The following is a 15,564-nucleotide window of genomic DNA, read 5'->3' as shown; positions in this document are numbered from 1 at the left end:
GCGTGGATACCGTGGAAAAGCAATCAAAAACCTATTGCGCAGGGAATAATTATCACAGTCACCTAGATACCGAAGCAAAGCCACAGGTTGTTCTTGTACATTGTCGTTTGTTACTAAGTTACCAATTTATTTTCATTTTAAATATTTAATTTCTCTGAAACGGTTAAAGCGAAGTGTCTGAAAATGTAGTACAAGTTGGAAAACAATACATTTAACGTTTTGCATCAAGAATACGGTCGAAGAGATGTGCCATGTATCACTTAAAAAACAACCAAAAACATGCATGCCAAGATGGGGGTGTCACGAGAGACCAGGACTAATACCAGGGATCAACTCGCCAGACAGAAACACAAGAGTTTATCAAATTAATTTATCGAATTAATTTATTGGAAAAAAGTTATCCACAACTGACATAAAACAGACAACACTCATACTCACAACTGGGGAAAAACTGGGGTAACCTATAGTCCTAGACGCAGGGACCTCCTTGAAGAGATTTCCCCTGTTCCCTCTCTTCCCTGCATTGTCCTCTGAAACAGGATTCCAGGTCCGCCTCCAGCACAGGACGTTGCAGCTTCTCTCAGTTACAGCAATCACTTCTGCAGCTCTTATGGCTCACTTCAGTCTAACTAGGCGTCTCCCTCACCACCTCTTTATACACTAAACTCATAACATTGAAACATTCAAGACCAGGTGCTGTCTACCTGCCCAGCCCCTGAATGGTGGGAAGAAATGCAACATAAAAAGTGACATGCTACAGGGAAAGGTCACAGACACTTTTGCAACATTTGTCCTGCAAAACCAAATGAACCCCTGGTCCCTGAGGTGCTGGAACCAGGTTAAGACATAATACATTATACATACACATAACATAATACCAGTGTATTATTGACAGGTAGGGGTAATGGCAGGCCTGACCTTTATTAACAGCAGCCATATTTACCCTTACCATCACAGGGGGCTGCACCTGTTTGGTTGAAGCTTCTGGCACATCTAAGCTTGGATGGCAGAAAGGTACTCTAAAAATGTCATCATAATTGGTAGAGGTGTTTGGCCTGTGGAGAGAGAGCATCACGAACAAAGAAACTGCACAAAAAGGCCCCTTTAAAACCAGACCTAATTTTCTTCTATGCAGTCTCCCAGTTATAAGAAGGGCAGTGATGAGCTGCGTCCTCCACTGCACTTCTGTTAAATGGAAGACGCTGCATTGAGAAACTTGTGAGTAGACTTTGTATCTCGTGTGGGGAACTCTGCTTCGTTGCTTTTGTCGTCCATTTAGTGCTGGCCACACATATAGTTTTCCCTACAGAAATTGTTTCCCCCCCATTTTCACATTGTAAGGTTCTTTTATTCTAGTGTGACAGTCAGAGCCTTATTATATACAACGAAAGACAAAAATACCCAATGCTACATCCAATGTGACAAAATACATAGTTAAATACTGCAATGTTAGTATTCTCATGAGGAATGGTAATTTAGTTAAACCCTTTGCGTTATAAGCCTGCAGCCATGTCACGGCATGACCAGTATGCAGCCACGTCACGGCATGACCAGTATGCAGCCACGTCACGGCATGACCAGTATGCAGCCACGTCACGGCATGACCAGTATGCAGCCACGTCACGGCATGACCAGTATGCAGCCACGTCACGGCATGCCCAGTATGCAGCCACGTCACGGCATGACCAGTATGCAGCCACGTCACGGCATGACCAGTATGCAGCCACGTCACGGCATGACCAGTATGCAGCCTCGTCACGGCATGACCAGTATGCAGCCACTTCACGGCATGACCAGTATGCAGCCACGTCACGGCATGACCAGTATGCAGCCTCGTCACGGCATGACCAGTATGCAGCCACGTCACGGCATGACCAGTATGCAGCCACATCACGGCATGACCAGTATGCAGATCCTAACACTACCTTATTCCAGGGGTGCGCAAAGTTTTTGAGCTGTGTGCCAGCCCCAGGGCTCGCGCTACCCCCTCTCCTGTGACCCTGTGTCAAATGATGCCGCGGGTCAAGTGACATCACATGACACCACATTGTCATTTGACGCACGTCACCACGACGACGCTTCCCGTCACATGACCCTGCGGCGTCATTTCATGCCGCGTTGTCATGGTGACGGGACCAGAAGCCGACTGAATCCAGACAAGTTAAGGTTGCAGAGGCCTCGTGCAGTCCCCCGGCATTTCATTTAAACGCCTCGGGGAAGAGCGCGGGGCCTTTGCAACCGCCACGCCGCCCAGTTTGCGCAGCCCTGACTTATTCTATACAGTCCAATGTGGCAAATCGAGCAGTTTTCATAAAAAAAAATCGAAGTCAACAATGATTTTCGAACAACGGCGTCCCGGACTGCCACATCGGACTATATAGAATGAGCCCCTAAGTGCGTATGGCTTTCTGCCCCGCTTCACTGAGCTGTGGATTTGGTTCTTGTACTCAACTTTAATGATGTCCACTGACTAGGTTTTAAAAGAACAGTCCTTTTTAATCATTTGCTGGAGCTGATCGGAGCTTTCAAATGAAAGTGCCACTGTTTCCGCGTCTGTTTGCAGAGACCGGCTTTCTGGTGGAATGCTGGTGGCATCTCACTCTTTCGGGGTAGAGCAGGGGTGGGCAACACAAGTTCTCAAGGGCCACCAATAGGTCAGCTTTTCAGGATATCCCTGCTTGAGCCTGTGCTGACCTCTTGGTGACCCTTGAGAACAGGAGATGCTCACCCCTTGGATAGAGGCTCATATACCCTATATAATGACACTACCTCTTCTTACCACTAGTATTTTTTCTTTGCTTTTATGACCATAAAATTGGGTACACTGTAGAGGTCAGTGAGTCTGACTATGCACTTCTATGCACAGAATGCTCATTGTACTTAAAACATGCTGAAATACCATTTGGAGTGCCCAATATTTACGATTAGCGATGACTATTTTCCTTACCTAATAAAGGAAGCCAGAGAACACCATTTAAATGCCAGTCATTCTTCTGCATACATATACCAGACACTACTGTATATTGCTGTTTTGCTTTGATTATTTCACTGTTAGTGGGATTTATAATATGAGCTATATATTTTATATATATATATATATATATATATAAAAAACAAACTGGAGCAAAAAACTGCCCTATATTTATCAGAGAAGAAGAAATCATATTGTATACTGTGCCAGGGGATGCTCATCTCCTGTCCTCTAGCTCCCCCCAGCAGGTTAGGTTTTCAGAATATCTCTGCTTCAGCATAGGTCACTCAATCAGTCACTGCTTCAGCACAGGTGGCTCAATAAGTCCCTGCTTCCGCTAAGGTGGCTCAATCAGTGGCTGTCGAAGACTGAGCCACCTGTGCTGAAGCTGGTATATCCTGAAAACCTGACCTGTAGTGGGGTGGGGGGATTTGAGGACTGAAGGTGAGCCCCCCTGCACTATGGGACCCCTTTCTTTGATACAGCACCGACAAAGTTTATTGAAGCAAATGCCGCCGGTTCACCGGGATTTACTCCGGCTGGTGCTGAGGATAGTCAGCACATCAGCCGCATCCAGCCGCGTCCCCTCCGTCCCCCCCCCCCTCCAATCCGCGCGCAATTTACATACCTTCCCGACCCCCTAGCTGCGCCTGCTGTGCCCCTCTGCTTCCCCGCTCCCCCGCTTACCTCACTTCAAACCTTCAGGGGAGTCGGGGAAGCCGGGGAAGCCGGGCGCTCACGTGACTGTGACGTCACCGACGTCACGCGAACGAGCCGCTTGTCAACGCTACTCCACGCTGCCGCCACGCATCCTGCCGTGCGGTTTTTGCTTCAATAAACTTTGTCGGTGCTGTACATCTGGTGCAATGGTTTTCACTAGTTGTGCTCCAGTTTTTCACACAAGACTTTGGGGGTTATACGATAAACTGAGATTGTGGCGATTGAGGCATTATCACAAACTCTTATTGAACTCAATGGGAGTTTCCATGCTTCCCCAACTCACACTAAAGCAGATGAATGAATAATCCTCTGGCATTAAAGTCATTAAACAAAGCTTTGGAGAGTTTTTTCATTACAGTTGTTTGTAACTGGGCTTCCAGGGAAATTATTTTGTGCATAAGCCATACGTAATGAATGCAAACAGGCTCTAGTGCTTGTCATTTACACAATTAATAGTCATGACAAAGGATAACCTTCGCTTGTGTATGTATGTATGTATATATATATATATATATATATACACACACACACACACAGCTGAACCCCGTTATAACGCAGTGCTCGGGGGCCACAGAATGAGACCGCGTAATAACCGGGATCGCGATTTTTAAAAAAAATGGCCGCCGCGATCAGGGATTCTGGGTCCCCCAGAGGGGGAGAGCTGGGATAACTCTCTCAGCTCTCCCTGAACCCGGCATCACAGCGGCATCCTCCCCTCCCCCCTCAGCACTACCCGGCATCTGTAGCAGCAGCAGCAGCTGACCTGTGTGCTGTGCAGAGAAGCTGTGAGTCTGCAAGAGGGGGGTCGGGGGGAGGATTTCACGGAGTCAGGAGATGTCGGGCAAGAACCAGCTGCCTTCTCTCCCCCCTCCCCCAGCAGAGGTACAGGGAGGGAGGGAGAGGTGTGTGTGTATGTGTGTCAGCAGTACAGGAGAAGCTGGTGAGTCTGGACCGGGATGTCAGTTGGTTGTGTGTGTTCCCGGCCAGGAAACAGCTCCCTTCTCTCCGCCCCCCCAACGGAGGTACAGGGAGGGAGGGAGGGAGAGGTGTGTGCATGTATGTGTGTGTGTGTGTAACAGTGACAGACTGAGGGGACAGTGTGTGTGTGTGTGTGTGTGTGTGTGTGTGTGTGTGTGTGTGTGTGTGTGTATGTGTGTGTGTATGTTTGTGCAGCCAGACATTCTTCTCGGCAAATCCTCGAAGTTTGCCCCCCAAAAATAAAAATGTTAAAACAGGAGCCATGCTCACACCGCATTATTGCGGATCCGTGTTGTAGCGGATCGCGCTATAACGGGTTTGAGCTGTATATATATATATATATATATATATATTAGAAAAAGAAAAGAGAAAAAGCGCCCGATCCTTGTGTAAAATCAGATGAACATTTTAATATCTCATGGACAAGACAAATGCACACTTACAATTTGTCTGATTAAAATAAGCATTTTATGGGACCTGCCCATGCACCAATCGAAGACTCCACAGTCACCTCCGCTCTGCAATCTCACGATCAGTTCGAGACCCAGTAGTTGAGAACGCCGTTTACTCCAAGGTGTATAGATTGTCATCCGTCAGGAGCTTCTCAGCAGCGTGCGTCCGCCATTACTCCCACGCATGTGGTACTGGATACCGGAAGGACTTTCCTTGTGGTTCCTGTGTCTCTCTCTGGTGCCGAAGGCAGGTCAGCCACCGTAGTTGCAATGCAAACCGTCCCTACGCGTTTCTTCCGCCTTTGCGGATTTCATCAGGGGATGGACACCAAGGGGGTTAACTGATGTTAAATAGTCCCTCGCATCAATGGCTCTCAGGTGTATTTAATACCAATGGTGTCATTAAATCAAGTTGATATCTGGTGCAATATAATTGAAAACTCTATTACATTTGAACTTCACAGAATTTGAAACGTTAGTGCATTCAACAACAGAAAACGAGGATACTATTGCTGATGGAATATTGGCCAATTCATATGCAGATTACATACTAACATGAACAGGATATAAACATAGAAAAAAAAAAAAAAACTTGTTCCAACATTTATGTACTAAAGAATGTAAAGAATATATACCGAATATAATTAGATAGAATATAACTAAATTGTTTCTTACATATGTATATCAATCATAAACAAATTAATTATCACATATTATATACATGTCCTACCTATAACCAATAATATAAATATAATATCTTTAAATTTTATAAACCACATATAAATATATATAAATATACAAATAATTATAAAAAATATAAAAAATAATGAATCTAAATACCGTAATATAATAATTGTTCAGAAAACGAATAAATGCATACTTAAGCTTGAAAAAGAGAGAAATATTTCTTTTTCAATATTTCTCTCTTTTTCAAGCTTAAGTATGCATTTATTCGTTTTCTGAACAATTATTATATTACGGTATTTAGATTCATTATTTTTTATATTTTTTATAATTATTTGTATATTTATATATATTTATATGTGGTTTATAAAATTTAAAGATATTATATTTATATTATTGGTTATAGGTAGGACATGTATATAATATGTGATAATTAATTTGTTTATGATTGATATACATATGTAAGAAACAATTTAGTTATATTCTATCTAATTATATTCGGTATATATTCTTTACATTCTTTAGTACATAAATGTTGGAACAAGTTTTTTTTTTTTTTCTATGTTTATATCCTGTTCATGTTAGTATGTAATCTGCATATGAATTGGCCAATATTCCATCAGCAATAGTATCCTCGTTTTCTGTTGTTGAATGCACTAACGTTTCAAATTCTGTGAAGTTCAAATGTAATAGAGTTTTCAATTATATTGCACCAGATATCAACTTGATTTAATGACACCATTGGTATTAAATACACCTGAGAGCCATTGATGCGAGGGACTATTTAACATCAGTTAACCCCCTTGGTGTCCATCCCTTGATGAAATCCGCAAAGGCGGAAGAAACGCGTAGGGACGGTTTGCATTGCAACTACGGTGGCTGACCTGCCTTCGGCACCAGAGAGAGACACAGGAACCACAAGGAAAGTCCTTCCGGTATCCAGTACCACATGCGTGGGAGTAATGGCGGACGCACGCTGCTGAGAAGCTCCTGACGGATGACAATCTATACACCTTGGAGTAAACGGCGTTCTCAACTACTGGGTCTCGAACTGATCGTGAGATTGCAGAGCGGAGGTGACTGTGGAGTCTTCGATTGGTGCATGGGCAGGTCCCATAAAATGCTTATTTTAATCAGACAAATTGTAAGTGTGCATTTGTCTTGTCCATGAGATATTAAAATGTTCATCTGATTTTACACAAGGATCGGGCGCTTTTTCTCTTTTCTTTTTCTAATAGGTACTATGGGAACTTGGTGAGCCCAAGAAGAAGCAGCCTGGACCTTTGTTTTATTCATTCATGGACTTCATTTGGACTTAAGTATTATTTTTTATATAGTTTAATTTTTTGTATTTTTATGCTTTTTTATGTTCAACAGACCATTTCATTTTTTTATATATTTTTTGCACATTTTTTACAATTAGATTTTGTTTGATTTATGTTGCCATAATATATTTTATTCCAATTGTTATAGGTAGGCACTAGTTGGTTCATGTAAACATCACACTCAATTTTGATATTTGGTGCAACATTTTGGCACACGTCACCAGGGGGGCAGCAATTTGGGTGTGTTGAAAAAGGAGCGCTGTCTTTAAAACTGTTCCTTTATATATATATATATATATATATATATATATTATGGCTGTACTTCTACATTTACATTTGTTTTCATTATTCACAAATATTTGTTATATTAGCAAGCTTATCCTAATAAAATTACACTAATGATGTATTGTGTTATGTAACATTCTTTCCAGAAAGGTGGCTTGCAGAGGAAAACTAGAAAAGATTTTAATGTTAGCTTTTCAGCTTAAAGCCAAGATACATTTTTATGAAAACCTATTTAATTATTCTGCAACTGCACTCATAGAATGATGTTGAGCACTATGTACAGTATGTTGAGTAAAGGAATTGTGTGGGTACTACCGCGGTATAAGGCCATTAGTTGTTTATTTTACTGTTTGGAGCTACAGTACAACTTCCATCTTCTTGGAAGGAGACACAGCATGTGAGTTGAATGTCAGTGACTATTGGATCCACAACTAAAAATAATGGCAGTAAACTACTGCCACATGGTTCATGACACTAGCTGAGATATGTCAATGACAATGCCTCACTTGGATGATACTCAAGCTACACTGCTGGTACTTGCCTGTGATGGCTATTCCCTTTATATCCTCTTGCATCCAACATGTGTGGTCCTCAGGCATCTCACCAAATGACCCATATTCACTAAGGTGATCACCTGCTCTCCAAGAAACTACTGTATGAATAAAATGAAACATTCCTTGTTGAAGATAAAACATCATGACTATGTTAGCCCGTTAGCCCGTCCCGGCTAAACTAAGATGTGTTCACCTTACTGATGTATGTATATTTTTATTTATATAGCGTCCACAGCTGTACTTAGCATTTTACAAGAGAGACAATACAGTACTGTACAGGGAATTATAGTACAATAAGTGCAACACATAAGGAACAATAGGAAAGTAAATCCCTGTCCCGGAAAGCTTACAATCTAAGTGGTATGATTGGAAATTTACAGAGATAGCAGGTGAGGGAATAAGTGCAGTAGATTGCAGTCATTGGTGACTGTGGGTTTGTGACAGTAGCCTTGAGTCCAGGCTAATTAAAACCTTTGATTAAAAGGTGAGTTTTAAGGTCAGTCTTAAAGGTGGGGAGAGACGATACTTGGTGTAAATCGAGTATGAGGGAGGAGCAGTGAGGGAAAAAGGTAAGGAGCAGTAGATGTGAAAGGGGTGGAAAGGACAAAGTAGTGGGTAGAACGCAGGAGACGAGCAGGGGCGTAACGAGAGATCAGAGCTGCTTAATAGTCATGGCTAAGGAACACAGTGCCTGGAATTATTCAAGGAGAATGCTTAGTCTAAGCTAGAAATTGCATCATAATAATTAGTCAATAAAACATCAAATAAAATTGTCAACATTGCACATAAGAAAGACCCAGTAGGCTGTACAATAATACAGTAACTGAAGATGAACACAGTTGCAAAATGTAATTCTTGAAGCACCTCCAGCAGGGAGTTAAAATAATTAGCCATATCAACATTTATCTTTAAACAGAAAACGTATGGAGTTGCAACATAGAAGCAATTTTAGGGAACACATCTAAATAAGAGATGTTATAACAATACTTATGGCTTAGTGTGCTTTTAGTAGTAATTAAGTGTATAACGTCTTGCTGGGTTTCCTAAACATGCAATTCTCAACTTTATATAAAATAAGCTGTGTTACAATTTCAACATTGAGTAAATAATTATAGGCCATTTTTTGCCTCTCAAACCAGTATTTAATAAACAGGGGGGGGGGACAATAGTACCCCCCTTCTGCGTTATAAGCTCCATACAATACCAAGCCATGGGCGTCTCTCTTTACAGACAAGATATAGACATGGATATCCCAATACAAAGCCTCAGACCAGACATGTCAAGGATGTAAGTTATTTCATATAACATGGTTTCTTGAAGGTGATTAAAGGGTTTTAGAGGACACTGCTGATGGATAGTGTGGGTCAGCTATCGTCCATCGGTTAGCACTGACAATAGTTTTGGTCACTGAGCAATAAACAACCAAACAATAAGAATAAAAGCCATGAAACAATCAAAGATAATTACATCCAAATACTGTCCAGTCTATCAGCAGTTAGTATTATGCATGGGTATAACACTTTACTTCTCTATATAACTGGACATACAAGTAGGCTGACTTACCAATTTGGTGTTGAGTCATGGAACAGTGTCCCCCCTGTGTAGCCCCAGGGCTCTATAGTTCATAGGTGCAGTGATGTGTGATATGTACTGGCTGACTGCAATCTTCTGCAAGGAATACATATCCTACATACTGTGGATGGTACAGTAGGTAAAGCTTATCTACAGATATTTTTAGAGAATCTATACATGTTTTCTATGGGATGGAGCAAGTGACTGTAGTTTGCCACTAGCTGCCATGCGATCAGAACATATTTGAATATGTAATACCCTATCACAGTTTTTTCATAGTATTCAGTCGTAATCCTTGCACAGTTTATAATGACAGATTGTCAACATACAGTAGCACACAGTGAGCACAATAATTAACTTGGGGTTTTATGTTTTGTCTATAAGAAGATTATTTATCATTTAAATAATACATGGGGCTGTTACATTTGATGTTTTGTATGCATGTATGTAAATCTTTATTTATATAGCGCCATATATGTACACAGCGCTTCACAACAGTAACTCACGTGACATAATAATATAAGATAATGGGAATAAGCGCTTGAGACATAAAAGTAACATTAGGAAAGGAGTCCCTTCCCCCGAAGAGCTTACAATCTAAGTGGTAAGTAGGAAGAACGTACAGAGACAGTAGGAGGGTGTTCTGGCAAGTGTGTCTGCAGGGGCCAAGGTCGATGTATGAGGTGTATAGTATCAGCCACGGAACTCCTCATATGCTTCGTTAAGGAGGTGTGTTTTAAGATGGGTCTAAAAGGTGGATGGAGAGGGTTTTAAAGAGCATGGAAACACACGTATTAAGGGTCTCCGGGAGTTAACCCTTCACCGCAGGGGCCAGCAACAGCGCCTCTGGCCGTGAAAGAGTTAACCTAAGTGCGTGTCCATTTATTGTCCTAAGAGTAACTACCAGAATATAACACTAATTTAATAACACTTCATGAATTATAAAGGGGCAATGAAACTTAAAACAATACTGTATACTGCGACCAATTATCAACTCTCCAAGATTACACTTGGAATTAGGTGTCCGTAATATAGTTAGGAATTCCTGTTTTAGGTTTCAACCGAAAAACAACGGAAAAACCAATGGAAAACACAGCGGAAAACCACCCCCAATTCCTAATCTTACACTTCCTGCTGATACGGAATCACTGGAAATTAAGCACAATTTCCTATGCGTTCCACCTCTTGTAGCTACGGAGTCACAGGTAGGAGACACAAAACACATGGGTAGCATGAAAACTAAAAATAAGTGATAAACCGATAAACACCTCATTCAAATTTTTGTCATTTTTTCCCCTCCATTGTTAATATTGATAACCACAGATTTTGTCATATGAAAACACCAATAAAACAAAACCACAAAAAAAAAAAGCACAGATTAAAAAAAATAAAATAAAAATAAACACCGAAAACTGTAATCCCTAAATATAGTGTATAAGTAACTAAGTGCCACAAGGGAACTGTAGGAGTTAAGGACAATAAAACAGTCAGAGTTGTTTCAAAATGTAAAAAGCTGGGACCTGTCTCACCTGAGAGCTGAGGAGACTCCTCTTCCCAACCACTGATCCGGAGTGTGAAGGCATTCTGCCCCAAACCCTATACTCCAAAAGAGGTGTGAAGGACAAAACCCTGGCAGAAAGCACAGGGCAGCATTAAATCCTCTCCCTGCTTATTATCCTGCCCGGCGCAGACAGCATGCCCGGTCAGACAGCATGCCCGGAGTGTCCTGGTTGCCCTTCTTCTCCTGCTGCTGAACACAGCGATGCTGAAGCAGGTACAGAATCAGGAGGCAGGACCTGGGTGGTGGAGTTGGGAAGTGCTTGGGAAGCTGTTGACTGGATCCTTCTGGTGACAGCTCTCGGGATAGAGCCAGAGAGTGAAGCATCAGCCACGGTACCCTCTCCTCACTGCCTGCCGGTGTTAACTGCCCAATATCTCTCCTTTATAACTGTGCACTTTCATCACCTTAAAGTAACCTATTCTTCTCCCTCTGTCTTTAACCATTCGGTTTAATTTTAGTTCATTTGTTCTCTCACTCTCCACTTCTGTTTCTGTGTCTTGTTCTCTCTCCTTGTAACACTTAATTCTGGATTGATATTGTGTGTGTGTGTCTCTCTCTCTCTCTCTCTCTCTCACACACACACACTTTCCACCTCTTTTTCTGTCTCTCCTTCTAACACTTCATTCTGGATTCTCTCTCTCTCTCTCTCTCTCTCTCTCTCTCTCTCTCTCTCTCTCTCTCTCTCTCTCTCTCTCTCTCTCTCTCTCTCTCTCTCTCTCTCTCTCTCTCTCTCTCTCTCTCTCTCTCTCTCTCTCTCTCTCTCTCTCCTCTCTCTCTCTCTCTCTCTCTCTCTCTCTCTCTCTCTCTCTCTCTCTCTCTCTCTCTCTCTCTCTCACACACACACACACTTTCCACCTCTGTTTCTGTCTCTTTTTATCTCTCCTAACACTTCATTCTGGATATTTTTTTTTTTTTTTTTTCTCTCTCTCTCTCTCTCTCTCTCTCTCTCTCTCTCTCTCTCTCTCTCTCTCTCTCTCTCTCTCTCTCTCTCTCTCTCTCTCTCTCTCTCTCTCTCTCTCTCTCTCTCTCTTCTCTCTCTCTCTCTCTCTCTCTCTCTCTCTCTCTCTCTCTCTCTCTCTGTCTCTCTCTCACACACTTTCCACCTCTGTTTCTGTCTCTCCTTCTAACACTTAATTCTGGATTCTCTCTCTCCTTCCTGTCTTTCTCTCTTCCTTGACTCCAGATCCCTGGCTTTGTTCCAAAAGCTGAGCTGAGAGGTCAGATGCAGCAGCTGTAATGAGGGATGTGCCTCTGCTCACACAATGACAGCTCTGATGTGCAGAATCGGGCCAATTACTGAGTCTCTTTAGTTGCCTCAGTCACTCCCCCAACCCCCACTCCCCTTTAAATCGGGGGGGGCTGCTTTCTCATCGTGTCAGGTGGAGTCACACCGCTTTCTATTTCTGCCTGTTTCCTTTCTTTCTCCTGCTCTCCTTATTATTGGTGCGATTACTTTCTTTCTGACTTTTCTCCTGTTCTCACTCTGCTCAGATATACTGTAGCCATTGCTTTTGTAACCTGCAGTGTTTCTGCCAAATAATGTGATAATAACTAATGTTCTATCTGTCTCTGTCTATTCATATGTTGTGTACTGTATGTGTGTATGTATATGCATATACATACATATATATATGTAGCCCCCTTTCCTGTGTCTAAGGGAACTACGTGTGCTGAGTACCTGTTTAGCGTGAAGCAGGCCTGATCCTCCGCCACTGGGAGCCTGGGGTGACCGTGGTTACTCGTTACTGCGCCTCCACCTGAGAGGGGTCCGAGCACAGCTGGATAACCCCTCCCAGGAACCAATATAGTCAGTAAATACACACACAGGGTATATAACAAGGCTATTTACTGAACACATACCATACAACACAACAATAATAACAGTATACACAGTGTGTTACCAACCCCCATCCACCACAATGTCCACCTCCGGTGTGATGTTCCCCCACAGTTATGAGGGTGCTCTGAGCACCTAACCGCCCCGGTGTCCTGAGAGCCAGGCCCACCCCAAAGAGTGTGTGTGGAGTAGCCGCGTGGCGTCCATCACCAGTGCGCTAATACTGAACGAATGTACTAAGGGAAGCGTCCCTGTCTGGGGGCCTTCCCTAAAGTACACAATCTATAATGTGATCAGGGCCTAGCTGGGACCTGAGGGGATATCTGGCCTAGTCCAGCAGAGCACTTCTCCCTGGACCTTACCTCTCCCCTGGCTGTCCTGCTCCCGACTGGCGTGGACTCCTCAGCGTGCCAAATGTATCTTTTTCTCTTGCCGAGATCCAGACAGCCCTATTGGTGCCTACAGGTGTTGAGCAGCCCCGGTGGCTGCTGGGACTTGTAGTCCCGTGCGGAGCCATTTCTAAGATGGCCACCGCAATAATATACTGCACATGTTTGGGGTACTCTGTGCATGCGTGAGGACTAAAGATGGCCACCGCCGGTGCCGCCGCAGAGCTCCGGCAATCCAGCAACTCAGACCCACCCGGCAATCCTCCCCTCCCTGCATCGGAGATAAGAGGGAGCATTGATCGCCGCCGCAGCCGTTCCGCCCCCTTCCCCACCCGGCATGGCGGGTAAGGGGGTTCGGCTACATATATATTAGTGATGGATTAGATAAATCACTTTATTTCTTAGTTTACAATTTCTATCATTAATTGTTCATACTAATGCACCCAGGCAAGTTCTTTTTTTTTAAGGTTATGTGTGTACTGTATATATACACACACACACACACACACACACACACACACACACACACACACACACACACACACACACACACACACACACACACACACACAAACACACTGTCTATGTATAAAGGCAAATGTGCTACAATTTTGGGGCAAAAATCTTAATTTTTGTATTTGATACATACAGTGCCATTTTTTTTGCCCCACTTTTGCCTTCATGCTGAATACCCTATGCATATATGATGTGCGCAATACATGTGATCAATTCCTTCTGATAAATAACACTCACAAGACCTACTGCATGTATAATAGATTGACATCGTGGGCACAGTAACAAATGTGTCACCACAAATTAATTCTGTGAGCAACGAAGCCCATTTTCAATCCCCCAGTTGTTCTAAAGGTTTGTAGCCTCACCCAATAGGAAGCAGACTGGATATCTCAGCCCTGCCAATACGGTGCTGGGGACACACAATACTTGAGGCATGGATAACTAGACGGATTGAAGTGGAGTCTTACTCAGACATAATATTTACTGTATTCAATGGCCCACATACCACATGAAATCACTGGGAAAGTACTGATTGGCTGGTGTTGTAATCAACGAGCGGATATGGAAATGCAGTAGTACAATTACAGTCTAGTTGCAATACTTGTGTCTGAAGAACACTGATCATGATACTTGATTCTCTGTGAATGCTTTCCACAGATTGGAATGGTATTGCTCTGTAACTTTTCACTTGGGATGAAGAAGCCAAAGGAGGAGATTGTGTTCAGATTACACTATAAAGCAGGGGTGAGTATCAGAAATGCCAACATACAATTCAAGTCTATCAGTGAGACTTCATAGGAGCCAGCCAATGATACTGCTGATGCTAAAAATCAGTTAGACTCCAGGAAAGTCAGTGAGTTGACAGGTCTGGAGTAGAGATGTACAGAATTTTCACAAAGGGTTGAATATATGTATTCATATTTGTATATATTTAACCCTATGTATAGACATATAGATACTGTATATATAAAACAAAGAAAAGAAGCGCATTCTCCATAGAGCTTAACCATACACAAATATCTAATGTAATGATTAGAAGGAGTGGTGAGAGACACACTCACAAGGATAGGTTAAATATAGGCATTGAGAGGGTAATACTCATGGTCACCACGGTGGAGTAGTCATCTGGGACATCTGGGTCTGGGACATCTGGGTTCGGAACACAGAGAGGTGGAGGTGAAGGGTAGCAGGTGTCGCTGTTCAGGGTCAGTGTCTCACCCGAGAACTGTCAATGCGAGCGGGTGACTACAAACAAATGTTCCAGCAGGTAACACCGATCACAGCGTTTCTCCGCGTCTCTCAGACAGTCCGTGGATGACATCACAATCGCGCAGTACGTGTTTTGTCGCGGGACTACAACTTTATCAGGGGGGAAGGGGTGTCCCATAAACAGGTCTTGTATAGTCCGCAATAGTCATAATAACAAAGGAATATTGCTAAGAGGGATATCCATTTAGGGGGACAGATCTACAAATATACAAAATAGACAGAGTCCTAATAAGGACTGTATAAAAGACATGAGACAATTCGACTAGAAGTTCACTAACATAAAAAATATTATTACAAAATGTACTAATGTACCAAATGGTATAAAAATAACTAGATACAGTACTATCACAAAAACAAATATTGCGATTGGAATGATAGCTAAGTTAAAGTCTCCCTCCAGAAGAATAAAATAAATCAAAGAAGCTGGGTCCGCGATAGTGCGTGTCACCCG

General features: G+C 42.7%; 1 protein-coding gene across 3 annotated transcripts in view; it reads right to left on the bottom strand.

Annotated features, from left to right (window-relative positions):
* SHISAL1 (shisa like 1) overlaps positions 1-11,756 on the bottom strand; it is a 147,956-nt gene extending 136,200 nt beyond the window's left edge. Inside the window, exon 1 of one of the 3 annotated variants that reach the window (XM_075602766.1) lies at positions 11,071-11,756. The gene's annotated coding sequence lies outside the window, so the exon portion shown is untranslated. Of the gene's footprint in view, positions 1-9,532; positions 9,689-11,070 lie in introns of those variants that run through there. The other 2 variants (XM_075602768.1, XM_075602767.1) reach the window with 2 other exon arrangements.
* Positions 11,757-15,564: the final 3,808 nt, after the last annotated feature.

The sequence above is a fragment of the Ascaphus truei genome, chromosome 5 (genome assembly GCF_040206685.1).
Source record: "Ascaphus truei isolate aAscTru1 chromosome 5, aAscTru1.hap1, whole genome shotgun sequence".
Classification (NCBI taxonomy): domain Eukaryota; kingdom Metazoa; phylum Chordata; class Amphibia; order Anura; family Ascaphidae; genus Ascaphus; species Ascaphus truei.
The sequence above is the reverse complement of the archived record's forward strand: the minus strand, read 5'-3'. Positions and strand labels throughout refer to the sequence as shown.